The 14955-nt window shown below is 41.0% G+C and overlaps 1 long non-coding RNA gene across 2 annotated transcripts in view; it reads left to right on the forward strand.

Moving 5' to 3' along the window:
• The window catches only part of LOC118968761 (uncharacterized), a 45003-nt gene that overhangs the window by 4251 nt on the left and 25797 nt on the right, over positions 1-14955 (forward strand). Inside the window, exons 1-2 of one of the 2 annotated variants that reach the window (XR_012127213.1) lie at positions 12196-13162; positions 14074-14190. This is a non-coding gene — a long non-coding RNA (uncharacterized lncRNA). Of the gene's footprint in view, positions 1-12195; positions 13163-14073; positions 14191-14955 lie in introns of those variants that run through there. The other variant, XR_005056594.2, reaches the window with a different exon arrangement.

Here is a 14955-nt window from a genome sequence, read left to right on the forward strand (position 1 = left end):
GACTAGCTACTAAAAAGTGTGATTCACAGATGCACAGCAGTAGACGTGAAGGTTTTTTTAGCTATACCAATACCAAGCCTCTGTGATTAAAATCTGTTATCAGAAATTCACTCTGATCCTTTCAAAACAGCCCTTCATTTTTTAAATATCATTTAGATATACCAAATTCATAGCTGATACCCAAGACAGCAAATGAATGAATATTTTACATTTTCATTATTTTAAGGGATATTTTACTTTGAAGAACTTTTGGAATTTATATAACTCTCAGAAATATTGGAGCTGAAGTTTAAAATCTGCTACTGATACAAATGAAGGTGGAAGAAAGAAGAAGAAATGTATTTTTTAAATATTTTATTTAAAAATTATTTAATCTTGGAAACATCCAGAGTCCACTGTCAGGTGCAGATAGTGACCAGCAGTGAAAGGCAAAGATCTTAGAAATTTGCCCCTTAACTCAGCCCTGCCAGAAATAAAAGAAGTCATCTAGGTTGTCTTAGTGCTAAAGTCTAAGCCCCAGAGGCTTGGCCACTGTACTGGCAAGTTGTGGACATGATCCAGCAGGCTCAGGAGGCTCTCTAGGCAGAGGCATCACTATCTTTTGTCTCCCCTAAATCTCCTTCTGTCCCCCATATCAAATAGCCCTAAAACCCTGCTCCTTCTCTTAAGGCCTTGTGGAGGCGTGCTTAAGAATTAGAGCTTAGGAGTCAGAGGAAACCAGAAGTGGGTTCTAGTTCCATCGTTTACAAACTGCGTAACAGTTAACATTTTAGGCAGATTAACATCTCTAGGCCTCAGTTTTCTTCCCTGTAAATTGGGGATATTTCTTTTTTTTTGTTGTAGGGTTCAATGATGGACAGTACGTAATGTTTAGCACAGTGCCTGGCAGAAATAAGCTCTCAATAGATGGCTGTGACTGTTGATCCTTCTACTCCTTAACCCATCTTCTAGCTTCCCTCGGGGACTCATTCTCTTGGGGCCAGTTGCTTCCTAACTGGTCTCCAGTCCTCCAACCTAGTAGCCAGAGCTGCTTGTTCCTTGGACAAGTCTTCCCTTTAAACATGCTGTTTGCTCTCTCACCTGCCTAGTAGATTCTTGCTAATTCCTCAAAACCCAAACTTTACTATCCTGATGATGAAAGTGTAAACTGACATGACTTCTTTGAAGGGGAATTTTTACAAAACTATCACAATTTAACTCCAACCTACGGACCCAGGAATTCTATTACGAGTGATGTATCCTATAGATACCCATGACATGGGTAAAGAGGGAATGTATACGAAGATACTGTTTGTAATAGCAAAAGATCATACAATCTTATATGTCAAAAAGAACACTAGTATGAAAATCTTTTATGCCTACAATGAAATATTATGAGGCTATTAAAAACCAGGGAGCAGGCCTATATGTACTGATTTCCAAAATATATTATTAAATGAAAAAAATCAAGATAGCGTAAGGCAAGTAGAAGGTGCTCAAATTTGCCAAAAAAGAAGAGCGGAGTGATACCTTCATATTATATTTATACTAGTGGGCTGAGCAAGGAGCAAATTTACATTTATGTTATGTTTATATTAAATTTATATGTATTCTGATGAGAAGTCAAAGGTCTGAGTTTAGAAAGATTTCCTTTTCCATGTATAGTTTTCTGTTCCATTGGGACCATGTCTAACCATTTGTGTAGTATTGAACAGCACCTTAATTTCCAGCATCTCCGCATTTGGGAAGGCTTGTTGGCCTTCTCCCTCTCATCCTAGCAATTTATCCCTCTTTCATACTCCCAGTGTTGAAAGTGGTCCCAGAGTGGCCCCAGTGTTTTGAAGGTAATTCATCCCATTGCAGGGACTATTAACTATCTACATGATTAGTTTCCCTGGAAAACCGAGAGTATCTGGAAGGTAGGATTGGTATTGTAATCATTTTTATGTTTCAAGGATCCAGCCCAAGATGCTACACATACGCACACACTTTTTTTTTTGGAGGGAGAGAGCGTGGAGAGGATGAATTGAAAAGGTCTGCTCTCGTGGGGCTCTCCCTGCCCTGACCCTGATCACGCTGCCCTGATCCTCTTCTGGTTTCTCACGCGAGAGTTTGAGGTCCTGTAACTCACCTTTGTAATCTGGCCCCACCCTGTATTATCTGACCTCCCCAGCAAACTCTTGTAGCTCCTGCTACACCCGACTTTTCCCTGTTTCTGTAGTTGTTGGTTTGTCCTGTTTTGCTTGATTTTTTAAAGATCCACAATATCTTCACACTTCCTGCGTTTGCACATGCAGTTCCCTCTACTAATATCCTTTCCTTTCAAAGTCACTTCCCCTTGGAAGCCTCCCTGTTTTTCCCCTGCCTTGGTTAGACAACTTGATGTTCCCACAGCTCTCTGATCAAACTGGTGATCACTGGTCGCCTATTGCGATTATCATTTTACATATTAGTCCACCTGACAAAAATAAGGCCTCTTCAAAGAGAGGCATTTTTACCTTGTTCATCTTACTCTTCCCAGAATTTATGCCTGGCACATAGCAGGCACTCAATAAATAATTATTGCATGAATGGATGAGTGAACAAGGTAATAGTAAGTGCTTATGATATTTTGATGGGTTGTGCATGGTGACCATCTGTTACTTATTTGGGGCAATATATTTGTATGCTATGAGAGTCACATTCACATCTCAGCCTGGCATCTTGAACTGGAAGCTTTTGGTGGTGTGTACCACTCTAATGCAGGTGGAGAATCCTAATGTACACATGTCCTGTTTAAGGCCCTTACAGTGGGATAGTCAGATTTAGCAAATAAAAATATAGATGGCCCAGTTAAATTTGAATTTCCAATAAAATACTTTTAACATAATTATGTTACAAATACTACTACTACTTTAAAAAAATTACTGTTTGTCAGAAATTCAAATTTAACTGGATGTCCGTATTTTATGTTAACTGGTAGACCTACTTCAAAGGCTGAATTCCCAAATCCTGTCACCCTGCATTCAGACCCAGTAATTCTTCTTAAAGAATTTTATGAACTATGAAATCTTACCATCTTAATTAAATAAACAAGCAACCAAAACCTCCCAACTCTGTTTACTAAAAAAATGTTTATGCATTTTTTCTTCCAAATGCTTTCTTCCAAAATGCTTTTGTTATTTTTTGACCAACAGAGTTAAATTGCAATTTATAGTAATTTAGCCTCTCAGCCACTTAATAGAATTTGATCTGAGAGGGTAAATTCAGGCGACTTTTTACATCTGAATTCTCCGTACATTTTCTTTCTGTTTCTATTCTGCAGTATGTCTTAGGTAACAGGAGATTGTCTTGCGGCACGGTAAGGCCGCACTTGGCCATTAGAAACAATGCAGATTGTTTTGAGCTGTAAAATGCCACTTCTCAGAGGAAAGGTGGTAGCCATTAATAGCACTGGCCAGCTTAGCAGCCATTGTCACAAGTGTCATTCCTTCCTTAACATCCACACTTGAAAATTACAGGCTAAACACTGTTCTGTGTCTAAACTCACGCAAAACATTTGTTTAGTACTCAAATATCACAGCCGCGTGTTATAAAGACACAGACGTCCGTCAAAAATTACTAAGAAGTGACGACTGGAATGTGAGAATTTACATTACAAAAAAAAAAAAAGGACATGTTAAAAGGGGGCTGGAGTGGAGATGTAATACGGCTTAACATGACCAGGATGCACGGGGGAAAGGGCTCAGTCCTGGAGTGGAAAATCAATTTGCCAGGACCATGGTGAGGCTGGGACATCATCTGCGTATTTTCGTGAGTGTCCATCCTGATACCCACAGTAATGTCTGCAGTCCGAACCCGAGTATAGTGGGAGGGGATGGGTATGCCTAATTGTGTAGGACGGAAAAGACAGCTACCATCAAGCAAACCATCAGACGAGGAACAGGGTGAAGGACGATCTTTTATATTTTTAACTGGACTGAAGAGACATTTAATGTGTCAAAAGCTTTATTTCGGGAAGACCATTATTTTTCTTCCAGTTGTCTCCAGGATGACTTCTAGCAAATATTGCTTGGTAAAGGGAATTAACTTCAGAGCCACGGAGTGTAGTAGACGTACTCTAGATGTTTACATTGCAAAACTCAGAATTATGTTATTTGTTCTTCCAGAAAAGTAAGACAGCACTTGTAACTCATAAAAGCTTCTAACATGGAGAAAACTTCTTTGATGGCTAAGAATCAGGAAAAAAACTCAGTTTATTTATTCTACTGTGGAAAAGGATCTATAAAGAGATAAATTTTCTGAAGCATGTTGAACTCATCCTGTTGCCTCTTAACACGTTTATCCTGTTTTGTTTTTTCTCTTGGTAATTTTTAGCATATTATAATTTGTCAATCCATCTGTCAAAAATGAATTTTCTTTGCTTCAGAGCTCTATCACTTTTCAACCTGTTGCACAGTCAACGTGACTTTATTCATGAAGCTGTTCGTTTTGTCCTGTTCCTGGCTCAGTAGCTGTTTCTGCAACAGAGTCGATATTTCAGGGTGATATATTTTTTTTTCTTGGTTTTGAGAAAGCCTATTTATTTCGACATCATTTGCCTAATTATAACCAGTGCAGCCCTGGGAACGGACTTCGAACCGAATTTTAGTTCCTCTAGGAAGATAAAATGGAGACCCGCCTTCACGATTCCGTTTACAGAGTGACCAGCGCAGAAACTTCGCGCCGGAAATGTGTCGGTGCCTTTAAGAAGACCCGCGGTAATTTTCCACGGCCCCGACAGCCCCGCCCACACAGCAGGGGGCTGGGCGCGGCGGAGTGCGGCTGCGCGCCGCAACGCACGCCTCCCGTTGCCTGGATACGGCCTCCTCCACCCCAGGCTCCCGGAGCACTTTTGTTTCCAAGATGGCCTCCGACTCCTGCCTAAATGCCCTAGAAACAAAGCCAATTGAACACGCCCAAGCTTAGCGGAAAGCAAGGGTTATATGGCTGGCTTTAAGAGTATATCTACAATGTCAATATTTATTTGCCACTATCACTTTACAAAAAATCCTTACAGTTAGGTTCCTGGATGGAAGAAAAATGGGGGAGTTCCTCAGGGTTTGTAAACCATGATCTCAGTCTTTCCTTAACAGGATTTTGGCTTCAAAGTTAATGATACATTCATTTCTTTTCGTAAGAGCTCTATTTCTCCCTGTTAAATTAGCTCAGGAAGAAGCCTTTTGAAATTCAAGACTATGACATTTAAGTATAGAGACCATAAAATTATGTGGAACTCAGGGTAACCCCAGCTGTGTCTGCTCCCCTTTCAAAATACCTGTTGATTTTTCTATTTTCCTTTAAAGGCTAGTTTCTACCCAGATTAACCTTACGCTACCATTAAAATTATTGTAAGATAGTAAATTCCCCTGGGATAGGAGCTACGTTTTATTCATCTTTGTATCCCAGAAGTGTTCTGCCTGTATCAAACCTTCAAGTAATGTTGCTAAATAATAACAATTAATTTATTGAGGCTTTTTACTCCGTCCAGCACTGTGCTGTGGGCTAGGTATCCCCATTTTACACAGAGCAACTAAGGAGGTTAACTATCTGCCAAAAGCGGTAGGGCTGGTAAATGGTGGAAGAGAGACTGGAACCCCGACAGTTGGAGCAGAGCCTTCTCTAGGTTCCCATTGTGCTGTGTTGCCTCGGTAATTGATTCAGGGAAGACACGCTGCCTTCCAGTTGCAGGAGGGAGGAGTGTGGAAGTTTCTTTCCCTGAAATATGTCTTTGTTGTGAATAAACTTTACCGCTTGTATTAGGGCATTTAGATGCTTACCATACTCTGAGCCTGAAAAACCCAAACCTAGCCAACCTTGGTGTCAGGTGTTGGGGAAATACAATTAAAATAAAATCTACCTAGTAACTGCACTGGGGGAGGTGGGGAGGGGTGAGGATTTCAAAATATGGGTAACAGTTGAACCACTGTGCTGTATACTTGAAATCAAGATTGTGTATCAACTATATTTAAGTAAAAAAATAAAATCTGCTGACTCAAAGCCTCTCCACAAAAACAGAAGAGAAAGAAAACAGTTTTGTTTTTAAATAAGCATCAGACCAGATTATGATGTGCATCCCAGGCAAAGACAGAGATGTCTTCCTTAACCTAGCTAAGCAGCTATGCCCTATTGCATACCTGTTCTCAAGATAAACAATAACTAGTTTTCAAGAACAGGAACTTGACAGCACCATTTGTCACGCAGTTATCCCGAATTCACCATGGTAACTGGCAGCTGGTGATCTGTGTTAGCCAACCAGCGTTATCCAAAGGAATAAGTAACTTCTTATATTTTTATGAAAGGAGGTGGGTTTGCAACTGGGAACCAGGCACTCACCTAAGTTAGATTCCTGCCCTACTACAGAAAGGGATGCTCTCTTCCTTGGCGATTATATTTCAGAGATGACTCCCGGGTCTGTGAGAAAGACATTCCTGGGTTGTCATCCTGGCAAGGGGCTTAGTTAACTTTTAGAAAGCTTTACATATTTCTCAAAAAGGGGCAGAGAAAGAATTTACAATAATATATTTTCTAAAATAATGCCGAAAAGAAAGAGGAAGCCGTCTCTTACCTTTCTGTACTAGGGAAGTTTATTTATTTAGCTTTGTATTTATTCTGAAGCAGGATACAGAGACAACTCAGGTCAGCTCTTAAAATCAACGAGTTGGCCTCCATTCAAATTTTCACCTCACTAGCCCTTGCTTTCCATGGACATAATAATAAGTCAAATCGCTGGAAACCAGGAGAAGTGTTATACCTAATGCTGAGGGTTAAATTTTCTATTTTGATTCAAATTCTTTCTTCCTGGTTTCTTTGAAATTATATCTAGTTTCTCGCAGATGCTACTTGAATTTGCGAGCTGCACCAGACCATGAGAATGTGTTTTAATACTGCCAACTGCCAACTGGCGTTGACGTTTTTCTGAGTTCAGTCTCAACTACTCTGTCCTGCCTCGTCTCTTCTTTGCACAGCCTTGGAGATGAGGATCTCTTCCCTCCGCTGACCCCCTGGGCCTCGAACATCTATCTTAGCTTCTTTAACAAAAGGCTGGGTTGCTTGTGGAACTCTGTCCCAGCACGTGATGATACCTCAGCCTGGGCCACCTTCCTCCACCATGTCTGCTTGCATGGCTCAACTGGCAAGACAGCTCAGCTATTCCTGCTGGAATGCTTCCCTGATCGCTCACCCACATCTGATTTGTTCTCCCCTTACTCCCAGACCACTCGGTAATTCCCCCTGTTAGGGCACAAACATAGATACTGTGTATAGTTATGTTTAATATACTAGTCCATCCACTTCTTGAGAGCAAAGATTAAAACACATGCACACACGAAGCACTTAACAGCAGGACGTCTAGATGAGTAGATCTGAGGTCTCAAACTGGTGACCTTTAGGCCTAAACCAACCTACCAGACTACTGTGCTTGACTTTTTTTAAAAATTACTTTTAAAAATTTCAGGTCATTTTAAAATCTGGATTTACATACAAAGCAGGGTCTTTGACTTCTCTTGAAGAATAAGATCCAGCCACCCTGGGCCTATTACCACATAGCCGCTGGTACCTGGTGCAGAGATGGGCTCCGTTAGATGGGACCAGAGCTCTCTACTTTGCCCCAGCCGTTGCCACTCTATGTCACTCCCTTGTTAAGGCCAAGTTTGAGGTGTTGTGTATAGTTAAGCGCGCACTGATGTTTTTCCTGGAGTGAAATATTTCTCCGTAACAGAGAGAAAGCAAGACTGAAGCATTTTTCGAGAATAATAGGACAGCTCATTTTCTTGGTGCAAATGAAGAGTTGCCTCTGTGTTTATTAGACACATACAATGTATCTGTCTCCATTTCTCCTAAATCCACTTGCTTTGCTTATTCACATTATCTTCCTGGCGCCCTAGAGATGCTTGAGTTTCTGACCATTAGGGTGGGTGCTCAAAAGCTATTGAGGAAGGGAGGGAAGAAGGACGGAGGGAAAAACAAGTTCAGCAAATGGTTAAAATTCTAAACTTTTTAATCCAGCTACTTAACCATACTTCCCCAATTACCAGCTTTACCAAATTTACCAATCCTTCAATTTTACCCTGAACCTCTAACATTTGCTGCATTTGGGTTGGGAATGCACATGATACTCAGATTCCCATAGTAACCATGTTAGTGAAGACCAGTGAGGTAGGTTCATACATGTGTCTTTATTGCTGATGACTTCACAATGACAGAATGCACACAACAAAAGAGGTTCACTTCATGCAGGTAACTAGTTTTCCAGAGGATTCTCTGAAAAATAATTTTATTTTTTATATACAATATATAAATTATAAAATAATATAATTTCCCACAGCACTTTATATGACAATGTTTGATGGATAGAACTAAGAACTGTTTTGTGAAATGAGAAATTGTTAGTCGTGTTGCTACCCATGCTTTTACTTTTAAAAATGCATGTCTCGTGTAACTCAGAGAAGACAAATAGGGACTCTGTGTCATCTTACTACACGGGTGGACAGTGACTGCAATGGGATATTGGGGGGGGACTAGATAATAAGAGTGAATGTAATAACCACACGGTTTTCTTGTGAAACCTTCATAAGAGTGTGTATCAATGATACCTTAATAAAAAAAAGAGAAAAGTTAAAAAAAATGCCGGTCTAAATAAGTACTATCTTTCTAAACACCAGCGTGCTAAGCAGTACTGATAGTGTACAAAGTAGGATATTGACCAACCAAGATAACAAAACCACATTGAAGATGTTACGTTGTTTTTAACTCCAGAGATTTGTTTAATAGAGCTGTTGTGTTCAAGGAAGGATTTTTAGTTATTTCCTCCTAAATTCTCATAGCTTAGATTTACGTTGTTTGAACAAGAATGCTGCCTGGTTTAATGGAGCAGAGAGTCTTTCTGAACACCTCAATTGTTTGCTGTCCTGTAATGGCATTACTGAGTTTGAAATGATAATATGGAGTCAAGGCAAAACTATGGTTTTCTGCTCCAAACATGCTGTGACAGTCATGAAATAAAACCCAAAAGTTGGAGTCCTGAGACCTGTGTTTTGCTCGAAGAGACTCAGTGGGATGAAAGGAAGGTGGCTGTGCTAATGAGAAAATAAGTTGTCTCTTCAGAGCCCGGAAGCTGCCCAGAAATTTAAATTCTGGTCTCTGTTAGAAGACCCAAACAATATTGCACATAGTAGGGTTTGTTTAATCTGCTTGTCTCAGGTCACAGTCCTCCAGACATTTCAACAACCACGCTTGATTAAGTTGTTGGCACAAGGACCACAAACTCTTCAGTGGCTGAGGAAGTTCATTGGCAAGATTACTTGTACCTGGTGTAAAACAGCCTCATTCAGAGAACGACACATTTACTTGTGGCTAGATGTGAGAAACTGAAGCTTTGATTATTGCCATTTCTCTAAGCATGCTGCAATAATTGTGTCCTGTCGACAAAAATGGAGAAACACTTAATCTTTGCAGATTTTCATTTAGCTTCAAAAAGGGTAATGCAAATATTTTGATACCTGACTATTTTAAGGATACTGGCGATCAAAGAAAGATGCTCAGTCTTTCTTTGTTCAATGATAGCATTGGCTTGAAGGAGAAGGGAAATATTTTTTATTGTTTTGACTCTCTCTAATTCAGGATTTGCATGAGTTTCCATCCAAGGTATAGAGCTGCCCTCCATATAACCAGCCAAAGCCACGTCAATCTCCTATTACTGCAGAAATTTAAAGGATTCATAAAGTGATTGATATCAATTAAAGTAAAGCCATCTACTGCCATTTCATTAAGCACCCCATTTACTCTCCATTTCCCATGCATACTCCCTCTTCTTCACTACCAACTGTCCTCCTTTTTATTCCAAGTCGGAGTAACTTGGAGTCTATTCAGGACTGTAATTTGATAAGGAAAACACTGAGGCATGCTGACCTCCCAGCTCCAAGTCAGAACCTAGATCCTGAATTTACACAGGACTTTCTTCCTTTCCTATTTATATTTTTTCCCCACATCCTCCTCTTTTTGAATATTTCATTTTAAATATGTAAAAATGTAGGCAAGTAGAAAGAAGAGGCCATAGAAACACAGAAAGTGTGTATGTGGTACACTTACAACAAGATAGTAAAATGTCTGTAAAGTCTGGCTCTCAAGCTTTTGGGCTGAGATATACTTGTGAAAAGCAAAAGATCCCATGGCCCAGGAAAATCTACCAGTCCGGTTTTCAAAGGAGACATCAAAGAAGGGTGCCAAACGGGAGAATTGGAGGTGGGGCATGATTGTTAATACATCGCTTCAGAAATAGGGACACGGAAGACTGACATATGAACTCCAATGTGTATGAGTCTTAAATTTAGCTCTGGGGACGGGTAAGATTCCTCAAGGGAGGAACAACCTAAGACATGCACAGTCGCAGGGGGGCCATCAGGTGAGAAATTGGGGATCAACAGAGGTGAGGCTTAAAACCTCACCACCCCTGTTTTGAGAGAAATCTTCTGCATCCGTGGATGTTTTAATGCCCTTGTCTAGCTTGGCTTAACACATAGTCTACAGGCACACACCTGATCATCTACATTTGCTCTCTTACAACACTAAACTATGTTTTCTACCTTTATCTTGCATCTACCTACCACTTCAGCATTTTATTAAAAAAATAATAATAATAATAATTAAGGGAGAAATGTGGGATCCACATATAAATCAAGTATAAAAATCAAACGAATATTCATATTTGACCTGATTGTTTATAATTCATAATGTGTGATCAAAACCAAAAGTTTCTGTGATGACTGCCCTTGCACTGTTCACCATGTAAGAACTTATTCACTATGTAAGAATTTGTTCACCATGTAAGAACTTGTCCGTTATGCTTCAGAAGATTGGAGACTGACGAGAATTAGGCTTGGGGTGGATTAATGATTGTGCATTGAGCATTGACTCCCCTATACCGAATTTTATTGTTGTTAACAACCATTTGATCAATAAATATGAGAGATGCCCTCTCAAAAAAATAAATAAATAAATAAATTAGGGTGTTCTGACTGAAAAAAAAAAATTTAGCTCTGGGGAATGATCAGTCAAAATGTCCATTTATATAAATCATGAGCAATGTAAAATCTAGTATCCAGTCAGACCACAGGTTTAGGCTGACTAGAGAGGTTTAAACTACGTTTGTTTCATTTTATAGGGGCTGTCACACAAGCTGTGCATGAAAGGACCCCTGGTTTCAGGCCCCTTTCTGTTTGTAGACAGTAAATTTAAATCCTTTGTCCCCACAGACCAACCCAAAGCAGTAACCTTGGCTACGGTTGCTGCAGAAGAGACACACTCTCCAGATTTCCAGCTCTATATGCAGTTTTAGAAAATTGGTTATGTTGAAAAGGAAAAAACAATTTTACTCTGCCTTGGTTATTGACACCAAGAAGCACTCCTCAGACCGTTCAGAGGGGAAACAGTGACTCATTCATGCTGTCAGCCCAGGTGGTGCATGAATTCCAGACAGCAGCCGCTGAGTTAACCCGTGAAGGCCTCCTCTCCGAGCAGGGCCCGCAGAGCGCCTGCCTAGGTCTCTCTGCAGCCCCTGGGGGAAGCCGGCCAGCCGCAGAGCAGGCCTGTGCTAGAAAGGAAGGCAGGCCCAGAGACCAAGGCAGTACCTCCGCAGTGCGGGTCCCAGGAGGCCTCTAAGCTGTTTGTCACCATGCGATTGGCTCCAGGAGAGGGGTGGAGAAGTGAAAACACTGCCCAGGATATATTTAGTTGAAGTGCAGCTGGGGAAGCGCTTAAACAAGGGAGCTTTTGTCCTCACGCTGAAGTGTTTTCCTTAACTCCACAAGGGTGAAGAACTTAAGCCACGTACTGATACCCTCCCCCTTGTCCAGCACGCTCTCTATTTTCTCTAATTTGGAGGATGTTCTTATTCTGAAAGTTTAGAGTTTTCAGGGGTTTTTGTATAAGAGGAAACTGAGAGATTTTGATGCAGGGCTGACACAAACATTTAAAGCATGCACCCTTGCTAGAAGACACAGCTAAGAAATCCAGAAATTTCTTAACACATGTATATGTTTGCATTCTGGCAATTCATTTTCTGTCAGGTCAAACTGGAAGTTAGGTATTTTCAAATGTCTTTACTTGAATGAATTTATGGAGTTAAAAATGTAGTTAAGTTTTTATAAGCGGACAGAACCCTGTTTCACTTGACTTGATTCCCATTTTCCAGTAATGAAAGATGTACTTCTGTGTGGACAAGCAGAGCTGCTTTGCAACAGATTACTGATGAGCTATGTAATGGCTCCTGTTCACGTCCTCCTCGGAAACCACCACGACCCGCCACCTTGCTACACGGCTTTGCAGTCACTATGTAAATCCTGCATATTAGGGAATACATTGTCTACTGACAAGAATTAGCATAGGAAATATATCAAATGAAGATCCCATCTGCAGTTACAAACCAAGAACTTCTGGACAAGAAGCCCATGGTTTTGGAGATACTAGAAAACCAGGTGGTATTAGGGTCCTCCCGAGAAGCAGCACCAATAGGATATATGTGTGTGGTATAGTGTATTTGTTTTAATATTCAGTTATGGAGGCAGTCAGGTCCAAAATCTGCAGGGTGAACTGACAGGCTGTAGACCCAGGAAGAGCTGATGTTGCAGTTCGAGTCCAAAGGCTGTCTGCTAGCAGAATCCCTTCTTGATGGAGGAGATCGGTCTTTGTGCTATGCAGTCCTTCAACTGATTGGATGAGGCCCACCCACATTATGGAGGGCAATCTGCTTTACTCAAAGTCCACCACTTTGAATGTTAATCTCATTAAAAAATACCCTCCCAGAACACCTAGAATAATGTTTGGCTATGCATCTGGGCACTGTGGCCTAGCCAAGTTGACACGCAAAATTAACTATCAAGCAAAATTAACAAACCCATTTTGACGAATTCACTTGTTAAATTACAAGGTTGCTTATCAGGTTGAAGCTGTTGTGAAGGTATAAAATGGGGAAGATATGATCCCCAACTTCAAGGGTCTCTCTCTCTTTCTCTTCCCACCTCTATGTCTCTCTCCCTTCCTTTCTCTCTCCCTTCCCCCAACTCTGTTGGGAGGCTTGCCTGGGAACCCAGGTACAGTGTAGGAGGAGAAGCAGTGTGTCGGTACTCCAGACAACAGTGCTCAGCCAACAGCAGCGTCTACTACACATGTGAGTGAGCCAGCCCTCAGGTGCTGTCATCCCCAGCCTTCAGTCTTCTGCCCGGACCTGGTGGAGGAGACAACTGTGCCCCGTCTCAATTTCTGACCCACAGAAACCACGGGAGATTTCAAAAAAAAAAAAAAAAAAGATTAATACAATTTTAAGGCACAACTTTAGGGGTAATCTGTTACACAATAGATAACTAATATAGTAAGATTCTAGTTAATTTTATAAGACACTACCAGTGTTTCACCATTCTGTGCGCCTTCCAGCAGTGTATGAGGGTTCCAGATGCTCCATCCTTACTCACACTTGATACCAATCAAGTCTTTTAAATGTTAACCCTTCCAGAGGGCGTGGTGTTTCTCAGTGAGGTGTCTGTTTGCATTTTACTGATGACACCCTGGGGCACTGGTGGTGTGACTTCCAGAGTAGATACTGCTGCAGGCTGGCGGGGTCACCCCAGCAAGTCCTCACTATCTGATAGAAGGTGGTCTCCTGGCCTCCAGACCCAATGTTGATCAGAAATATTACTACCCAACTTAGAAACCAACCTTATTTACCATGATACTTCATAGTCACAGGTCTGCCAACCAACTCGTCCCTGAGATGAGTTTAGAGTTAATGCTTACATTTCCAATTTACTTAAAAAAATAATCGTTACCAAAATGAGTCTGCGTGGTTGATAGTGATCCACATTGGGATGTATCAAGTTAGTTTGCAAGACCCTGGAAGAATGGGGAATAAAAACTGTCTATCCACAGATGTAGGACTTCTGAGCCTGACCAGACCATCACCTGTTGTTAGTTGGGATTATTACCATTCATTGAGAAACGCCATGTTCCGGGCATTTTACGCAGAGAAGTTCACTTACCACAGCATGACTATGATATGGATTATTATCTTCCTCTTATCCCCAGGAAGAAGAGGTTTAAAGAGGTCAAGAAACTTGGCTGTGTCCACACACTGAATTTGAACCCAGCATCATCTTGCTTGATCCAACCAGGTCTTTTCTTACTTCTATTTCATACCAGAAGGTAAGAAAAGATTTTTGCCTAAACAGTGGAAAATTGGGAGTTGGGAGTCCTGGGTTTTACTTCTGACTCTGAAACTAATCCACAGTTGGGCAAGTCTCTCTCTGGACCACGGTTTCTCATTATTAAAAATAAAAGTCTGAGTTAAGACCTTATCCGGCTCAAAAATTGCTATATACTAGGTGCTATTTTAAGCATTTTACAAGTGTCAACTTATTTGTAGCTCAAAAAAGCCCTAGGATATAGCTACTATTATTTTGCTCATTTTACAGATGAATAAACTAAGACACATAGGTTAAATCAGTTTTCCAAAGTTACAAAATTAGTAAACGGAATAGCTGTGATTTAAACCCGGGCACCCTGGCCCCAGAGTCCATGATCTTACTAAGCTAGGCAACATTTATTGGAAGCTTAATTTTAATAACGACCTTATGACTTCATTAGCAGCATTTTTCTGCTCCTACTGTCACCCTCCCACCTACTTCCTGCACCACAAAGAAACCCCTGAGGCTTAGAAAATTTATCATGTCTTAAGTCCCATAAGTCAGTCAGTGGTGGAGCCAGGATGGGAAGCCCCAGGCAACCTGTCGTCAAAGTCAAGGGTCAAGTGTCCTCAGGAATAGAGCCCTAGGGAGTGCGAGAGGGCAGCTACTTAACCCTCAGGGAATCTGGCCAAAGGCCCTCTTGGAAACATCCACACTGTTCCACTCTGAATTCCAACCTCGGTTTCCCCCTTTCTTTTCCTCACCTCTTACCAACCCAGTTGCC

Source organism: Manis javanica, chromosome 18 (assembly GCF_040802235.1).
Source record: "Manis javanica isolate MJ-LG chromosome 18, MJ_LKY, whole genome shotgun sequence".
Taxonomy (NCBI): Eukaryota; Metazoa; Chordata; class Mammalia; order Pholidota; family Manidae; genus Manis; species Manis javanica.